Source organism: Patiria miniata, unplaced genomic scaffold, assembly GCF_015706575.1.
Source record: "Patiria miniata isolate m_02_andy unplaced genomic scaffold, ASM1570657v1 HiC_scaffold_27, whole genome shotgun sequence".
Lineage (NCBI taxonomy): Eukaryota > Metazoa > Echinodermata > Asteroidea > Valvatida > Asterinidae > Patiria > Patiria miniata.
This window is the reverse complement of record NW_024037066.1, coordinates 3,435,827-3,443,300: the sequence shown is the minus strand read 5'-3', so window position 1 is coordinate 3,443,300 and position 7,474 is coordinate 3,435,827.

Sequence of the window (7,474 nt, the reverse complement as noted above, 5' to 3'; positions counted from 1 at the left end):
TCAAGTTTACGGCCCACAAAATGATCCAATACCGAAGAATTTGAGGGCATGCAAATCGTGATTTGGCCGGCGCAGGCAATTTTGGGCGTATCTACTACGCACAGACGCGCAAAGCATTGTGGGAAGCTAACTGCCTCAACCAATGCATGTACAATGCGTGCACACGTGTCAAGCGCCGACGGGCGAAAAGCTTCACCAGTGTTATTGTTTAAACAATATTTTATCCAATAAGGGCTCGAAGAAATTACGTAAAACATCCAGAAGAAATAAGCCCTTCCCAGCGCCCTGTTTCGGCTGTGGGTACAAGCGAAGGGCTGATCCTAGAAGTTGTTATACCAACGTTCATCTTGTGTTTAGAGAAACTTGATGTCACATAGACTAGTTTAGATAATGTGGTGTATAGTGCTTATACCAAAGGTCTCAATTATTTCCTTGTTCATCAGGCCACGAGACCACTTTTTTGCAGCAGCTCGAGATCATCAGCGCATTCTGGTCTCTACCTTCACATACATGTACCCATTTATACTGGGTGGAGAGAGGCAAATTGTTGTAAAGTGTCTTGCCCAAGAACACAAGCACCATTGCATACATTATTATTATTATTTAATGCAATTCAGAAAGCATACTTTGATGTGTAAACCTTATTTCTCAAAGACAATTTTTAAACACGACTTGTAATTAGGTTGATTCGTTATAGTCAGTCAGTCAATCCTCAGAGTGATTTCATCGAAGATCGACCTCATTAAGACGTAAGGGCACTGACCTTCGTTGTCAACAAAAAACTCACGTACATCCTCCGGCAGTCTTATGGCAACGATTAAGACATGACTGCAAGACACTTTTTAACTTAGGTACAATGCGGTAGATAAGTATGAAGTCAGTCGATCCTCAAAGTTATTTTCATCCGTTTTGACCTCATTAAAGAAACACTGGCCGTAGTAAAAACAAAAACATGTATATCTTCAGGCTGTCCCATGACGGTAACTAAAACGTAAAGCCGGACTTCTCCGAGATATTTTGAGGTTGTATAGGGTATTTTCGCCTTTTTTTGCTTCACGAAATACATTTTTCATCTCAAAAGCCCTTAAATCGCTTTAATCTTTTCGATTGGTGGTGATTGAAAAACTGAAGTATAAAGATAACTCCATATGATGACGGATGTTATTGAAATATACCTGCGAGATACTTTTAAGTACTCCACCGTGCCCTTTAAGCCTCGGGGCCATATCAGCATTCAAGAAAACTAAAATCTATGTAAAAGGAATCGGTCAGTGTAATTTAAATCCTGTCCAATTTTTACAAGGAACAACAAGACTTTCGCTGACATGTTAAAATCCTTTCGGAAGTTCCATCGTCACATGATAGGCCTACCCCGGAACTTCCAAACACAACTGGTACAAACAAAATTTGGAGATTCAAGTTTTCTTTGTTGGTCGGTCAACAAAGTTTTGACCTTTCGTAATGATTTCCAAAGAGATGGACGTTCGCCGTCGGTGATTAGTTTGTAACGGTTATGCTGTTTGACCACAAGTAATTGATAATGTGTATATACAAAGCGCACGTATCCACAAGTATTGTTGCTGAAGGCGCTACATAATAATTACCCTGCTCATTGGGCCAATGAAGCGTTCCAAAAACAATCTGACCTCCCTGGGGTGTATACAGCTCGATGCTGCCATTTCGGCGCAAAGCAGCTATACAAAACCAATCCGTTATCCCACTAACCATCTTTATCCTCACAGGTACCCATTTACTCCTGGGTAGGGAGAAGCAATGAGTGACAAAGTGCCTTGCCCAAGGGCACACGCACCATATAGCTGCAGGCTGGACTCGAACCCACAACCTGCAGAATTACCCACAGACCACGAATTCAGAGCTCCAGACCACGAGGCCACGGAGTTGCTTTGTCTTTTATGTCTGTTTATCAAATTGTTTACCTTAATGCAAAAATTATGGTAGAAGCTGCGTTCGTAGATCTTCCCTCACCAGACCTTGAGACAAATACATGCGGTGCCTTCATGACCCCAACGACACCCAAACATGTCTTTCGCTACAGTCTGCGAGCATGACTTATTAAAATATACCTAGAAGCGGCTATGCCAGCTGTTCGCTTTTCTATCCGAAGTATCAGAAATATTAATAACACATCGCTGTAGGCTTTCCACATGCTGATTAGTGGGATGTGTATGCGCTAATAAGCCTTGTGGTATACAAGTGGCGTCTAGCGTACATCTGTCACACCAATGGTTTGGGTTTTAAAAGCCTGCGTGCATGGAGATGAGGTTGGGTACTAGACCAAACTGAAACCCAAGTTTGAGCGCTGGAGGCAGCCATCTTGTTTGTTTTAACGTGGAAGTCTATGGGGAATAGAATGACGCACTTTAGGCGCAATAGGTTGGTGCTTGTTAGACGGCTTGGAAAGAAGAGTGTCGGTGATCATTAATTTTGGGACTAAAAGTGAGCAATCGCTGTAGGCCCGAAAAAATGTGTTAATCAGTTTTGACGCTGTATTTCTAGGTAGGTTTAATGTGCAAACAAACTGATATGATTAATCAATTTCAAATACGAACTCTTCTGACACACAATATTTAAAGACTCAAGACATTATAAAAGATACTCGCATATATGATCTGAAAAGTTGCGAACTTTCAATAGACATTCTAACAAAGGACGCATATACTGCATATAATATTGATAAGGTCGTCCGTCTATTATCACCACGGCTTAATCATGGAACAAATTATTTGAAATTAATCTAACCGAGGGTTGAGTGGCGGTTGGAGAGCTTGTTATAGCCCACAGTCCAAATTAAAATTACTCCACAAATATTAATAGATGGACTCCCGAGACAACAGAAGTGAATTATGACGTGGGGGGAGCGGTACGGTACAAGCGAAGGCCGCGTTACGAGTTGTGTTCGCCCGTATATCAGCAATATTAAATTAATATAATGTGTGCCATATACTACTGTTGGACATGGCCCATATTTGTAATGACAAATTAATAAGAGAAAGGCAACGGCCCGTGTGAAAACCGCGTAAACAAAACAACCCTGAGCGTGTACAGGCGGGTGAAACAAAAGCCTTTCCATAATAGGTATATATATTTTTTCTCATTTGGGGCTTACTCGGAAAACAAGTAAATTGGATTCGTAATTAAATGGCTTGAAGGTTGCAGCATATACTGATACAAGATAAAAAGATAATCTTCCGCCCTGGGCTTAGTTTCAACCTTGAACCCAAGCCAAATATATATGTATTAATTCTTTTATGTATATCTGATGTTATCATTGTGTTTAAATCGCATGAAGTATCTTATAGAGGCCATTACGAGTGCGTGCGTTGTGGCACAGCTGCGTGCAATGGCCATATATACGCGTTGTATACGTCTATCTGGATTCAATGTGATAATAGAATCTGAGAAAAAATTGAGTGACATTTACCTTTTAGACATCGAAATTAATGTGATGTGCATTCCTAAAAGCATTGGTGCTTTCTTTATCGAGTTGATCAAATTGTGGCTTTACGTCTATTCACAAGAGGAACATGGGTTCACCTACTTCTTTTTGTATCTCATAAAGACATTTGACATTTTGCCGTCTCAAATTGAATTATTCTTTGCTCAATTTATTTTTGCAGTTGTCCGTTTTCATGACATTGCACTGATGGATTATATTCGGTCTCATGTACAAGTATATGGTTTTTACATTGAAATGTCTACATCTGAAATTCAAATGAGTTTTTTTCTTTTGCTCCACAATACATGATAAAAAAGCTCAAAAATACTTGATTTATTTACGCTGACCGACGTACAGTTTCCAAAAGAAAATGTCAAATTGTCTAGTTGTTGTTCAATATTCCACCAAGACGTAATCATGACGTCATCTGCACTTACCTAACGCAATAAGCCCAAACTTAAGTTTGGTACCTTCAAATGGCCTTCCACAGCGGCGTCTCACACGAGTAAATCCATTTCTTGGGGAAGGTTTTGCTGAGTATTCCATATGACACCATACATTGGCTGGAAGCAGTAATTTCAGCGTGCTTTTCGGCACTTGCTACACCGTGCGTTACCGGTGAGTAGTTTTCTCCAATCCACGCTATTCGTCAAGCAAATCTCGTATTCCACTCAAAGACATACGAAACCACACACGCTTTCACTACACAACACATACGATAACTCCTTCAGATATGGTCATTTCAAAAGTGCGGAATTATAAAGTGTTTCCAGGTTACTGGATGACATCATTCAGAACGATATTGATGCACTATTTGTCGCGACAATCATAATCAAATCAATTGAACACGACCGTATAAGTCAGAGGAACACCGTCCTAGTTTGTACGAGCTTCGGTTAACAACAGACAAGTATTACACTGGTCATGACATCCAACCGTCTCGCATAAGGCACACGCGTTCAAAGGAAGAGATATCAAAAAAAGAAGAAGCCCACTTGTATTTGACAGCGGATGAGGACATTCAGTGCAACGTCGGGAGGTTGTCGAGTCAAAGAAAATGCCGCTTGGCGCTCGCGTCGAGTCCAGGCCGGTGGTAAATAGGGACTTGAGAAGCTGGAGGGGACTTGGCTCGTCTGTCTTATCCGTTCGCAAGACGAGGTAATCCTCACCACTCCAGGCTATGCGTCCAAGTCCAAGCACCAGCCACGTCAAAATGGTAAAACTATAATCTGCTCGGCAACTGGAGCAGGTCGATTGGCTAAATCCACCAGTCGGTCTGTTCATCAACGCTTGCAGATGGAGGGGGAGAAAGTATAGATCTTTGTCTTTAACGTCTCCAGAACAAAAAAAAAGGACTTAAATCATTCAGTACAAGTGATGGGAATTAACTAAGCGACGTTAGGAAAATGAAGTCTACACATTGGTTGACTCTACAGCGGAAATGGATGGAAGGCACAGGAAACACAATGATGTTGGTTCAACTCGAATGACCTAACAATTACGTCTCACGCTCACTGAATCACGCGGTTTTTCCCTCTCTAAAAATCATTACCGTGGGGAGATCCGAAATTGATTTAATGTAGCGGGAGTTACCAGGTTATCACGACTACGTCGTTTCCCGTGCAGTACGCGCCCCGTACTCACAGCATTATAATAATGGAATAGCTGTGCAGTTAAAAAAAACCAACGCGTGCCGATATTTTCTAATAGAACGGATGTATTATTTCATAGCTGCTATTGTTGACGGGAGGCCCTGGTATATTCTGGACGCTGGCGGCGCTCTACTTGGCTCCTAATTTCAAGGTGAGGATTCTGGTCACGACGTTAGAGACACTTTCAGCGGATATAGTTATGGTAACAATAGACTTATCCATAGTGACGGTTACTTAGCAACGGTCTGAAAAGACACGCTCATCCGTTTAACTTTTCAGAGGAAAACCCGATATTTCATTTGTATTTTTTCACATTTTGTTTTAAAACTGACCAAAACCCCAACCTGCGGTAGGACAATTTACCGGTACAAAGATCTATACGCGTAGTATGTTACTTAATGTTCCTAAAAGGTAGGCTTAATACCTTAATTAATCGTATGTAAAATAAAATGCGACAATCAAACACACTGCCTTTCTACAACTCCCTTTCCTCTGATAAATTGAAATAGATGTCTCGGGAAAATAACATGCTTTAAACGAATTTTAAAAAAAAATGTGTTTTGTTTTCAGTCGAAGAAAATTGACCGAGTTGGCTTGCCATAGCTGTACGGAGACGATGACATCATGCAAGGTATATGCTTTCGGTCTAACCTCCGCTATAAATGCGTAATCCCGGGGTTTGCCACAGGGGAACGAGGTAGCTCCACATGCAATGACAGGGGGAATTAGGGGTTATTACCAGGCTCAATATTGATGGCAAAAACGACCGTGTTTATACGGATGATGGCACGCCGGGCAAAGCGTCGGTATTACGGTACAGTGGAGGCGGTTGAGTCACGGTGTCTGGCGAGTTTAATGGAGTATTTGGAATTCCGTATTTTGTGACAGCTTTAAAACCGTTGACAAATGTGCTTCTTTAGATTGTCTTCAGAGTGTGATTATTTTTTTTTTAAGTTGAATATATTGAAGTAATATTTGGAAGTTCTCGTATTTTTGACACCTTTAACTGCTGATGAATAAATTAGCTCATTTAGAATTAATTCAAACACGAACTTCAATGTTTATTAACTTGAAGTAAAACAAAATCCTTAAATATTTTGGTACATGATCGTACCTGTCTTCGTCTTACTTAGTTAGCTTAGGATTTCGCATAGGTCTGAATTCGAAAAGTAAACTACAAAATTTAATGAAATATGTAGAATCAATTCACAGTGCGATTTTCTAACTGTTTATATTATTGCATTACAAAAATTCCAACACAGAAATGTTTTAGGTACCGCGTAAATGTTTTGGTATTGGGTTAGTAAGATCTTGCATGATTGACATCGTTATGTATAGGAAGTGGAAGGACGATTTGAGGAATTAGAAGTAAAACCAGCCTGAGGCTATATTCATCTGGCTGCAATTCGGTCAACGAAATGCTTTTTTTTTTTTATCTTGGCCCATCAGAGACTTCACGGTAGAGAGGGAGAGTTTTTGGTCGGGGATTATTTTGGCGCGAACCAAGCAGGACACTGTCCTGTCCTGTGCGCCATTCATTAATGTATCTTCGCCCTTGCACTCAAAGATGGTACAAGATGGCATTTTCTGTGCATGCACTGTCTGAATCTTTCACTGATTTTTTCAATAAAAGATCAGGAAAACAGTCTGTGGAATAGATCTTTGCACAGCAATGGTTTATGATATGCGAGCAGATTCGGCGATTAATTATGCAAAACAAGACTGCGTCTTGACCTTGAGATTCTGACCATTTAGCGGGCTCACTCTATCGGGTCTTCCGCATAACCCGTTGTTGTATTACAAAAACACGTCAGCCAAACTGACCAATCAACAGCTCAGTCCACATTTCTGATCGAAATGACGTCACGTTTTAAAGTCGATTCCGATTGGCTGGTGCATCCACGGAGTCGCATGCAATTTGCATTGCTCGGATATTTATTAGACGTTGGATACGGAGAAGGCTCCGTTGGACAACGGGCGATACTCAGACTATAGGAAACAGAACGATGTGCCGCAAAATGTTAAGCCAGAGTGACTTATCAGAACTGTATTTAAATATCGTGATGGGGATTTTCTTCCCCCATCAAACTAATGTAATTTCGTTACCATATTTCAGATTAAGAGACACATGTCCAAGAAGTAAAATTTAAAATGGAAGGTGCTTTCTACTAATTTCAACCCAAAGAATTCCATTGACACAACAGCCTACCCTAATTATATTCGGGTGGGACCTGAGACAAAAACAGCTGAAATGTCTCGCCAATTTCAAAGTGCGTCGTGCTTTTTAACCTGTAACTAAAACGCTTTTATGTGCCATACCACGATACCATAATCCGTTATTCATTAAATAAAAAGATCAACGGCC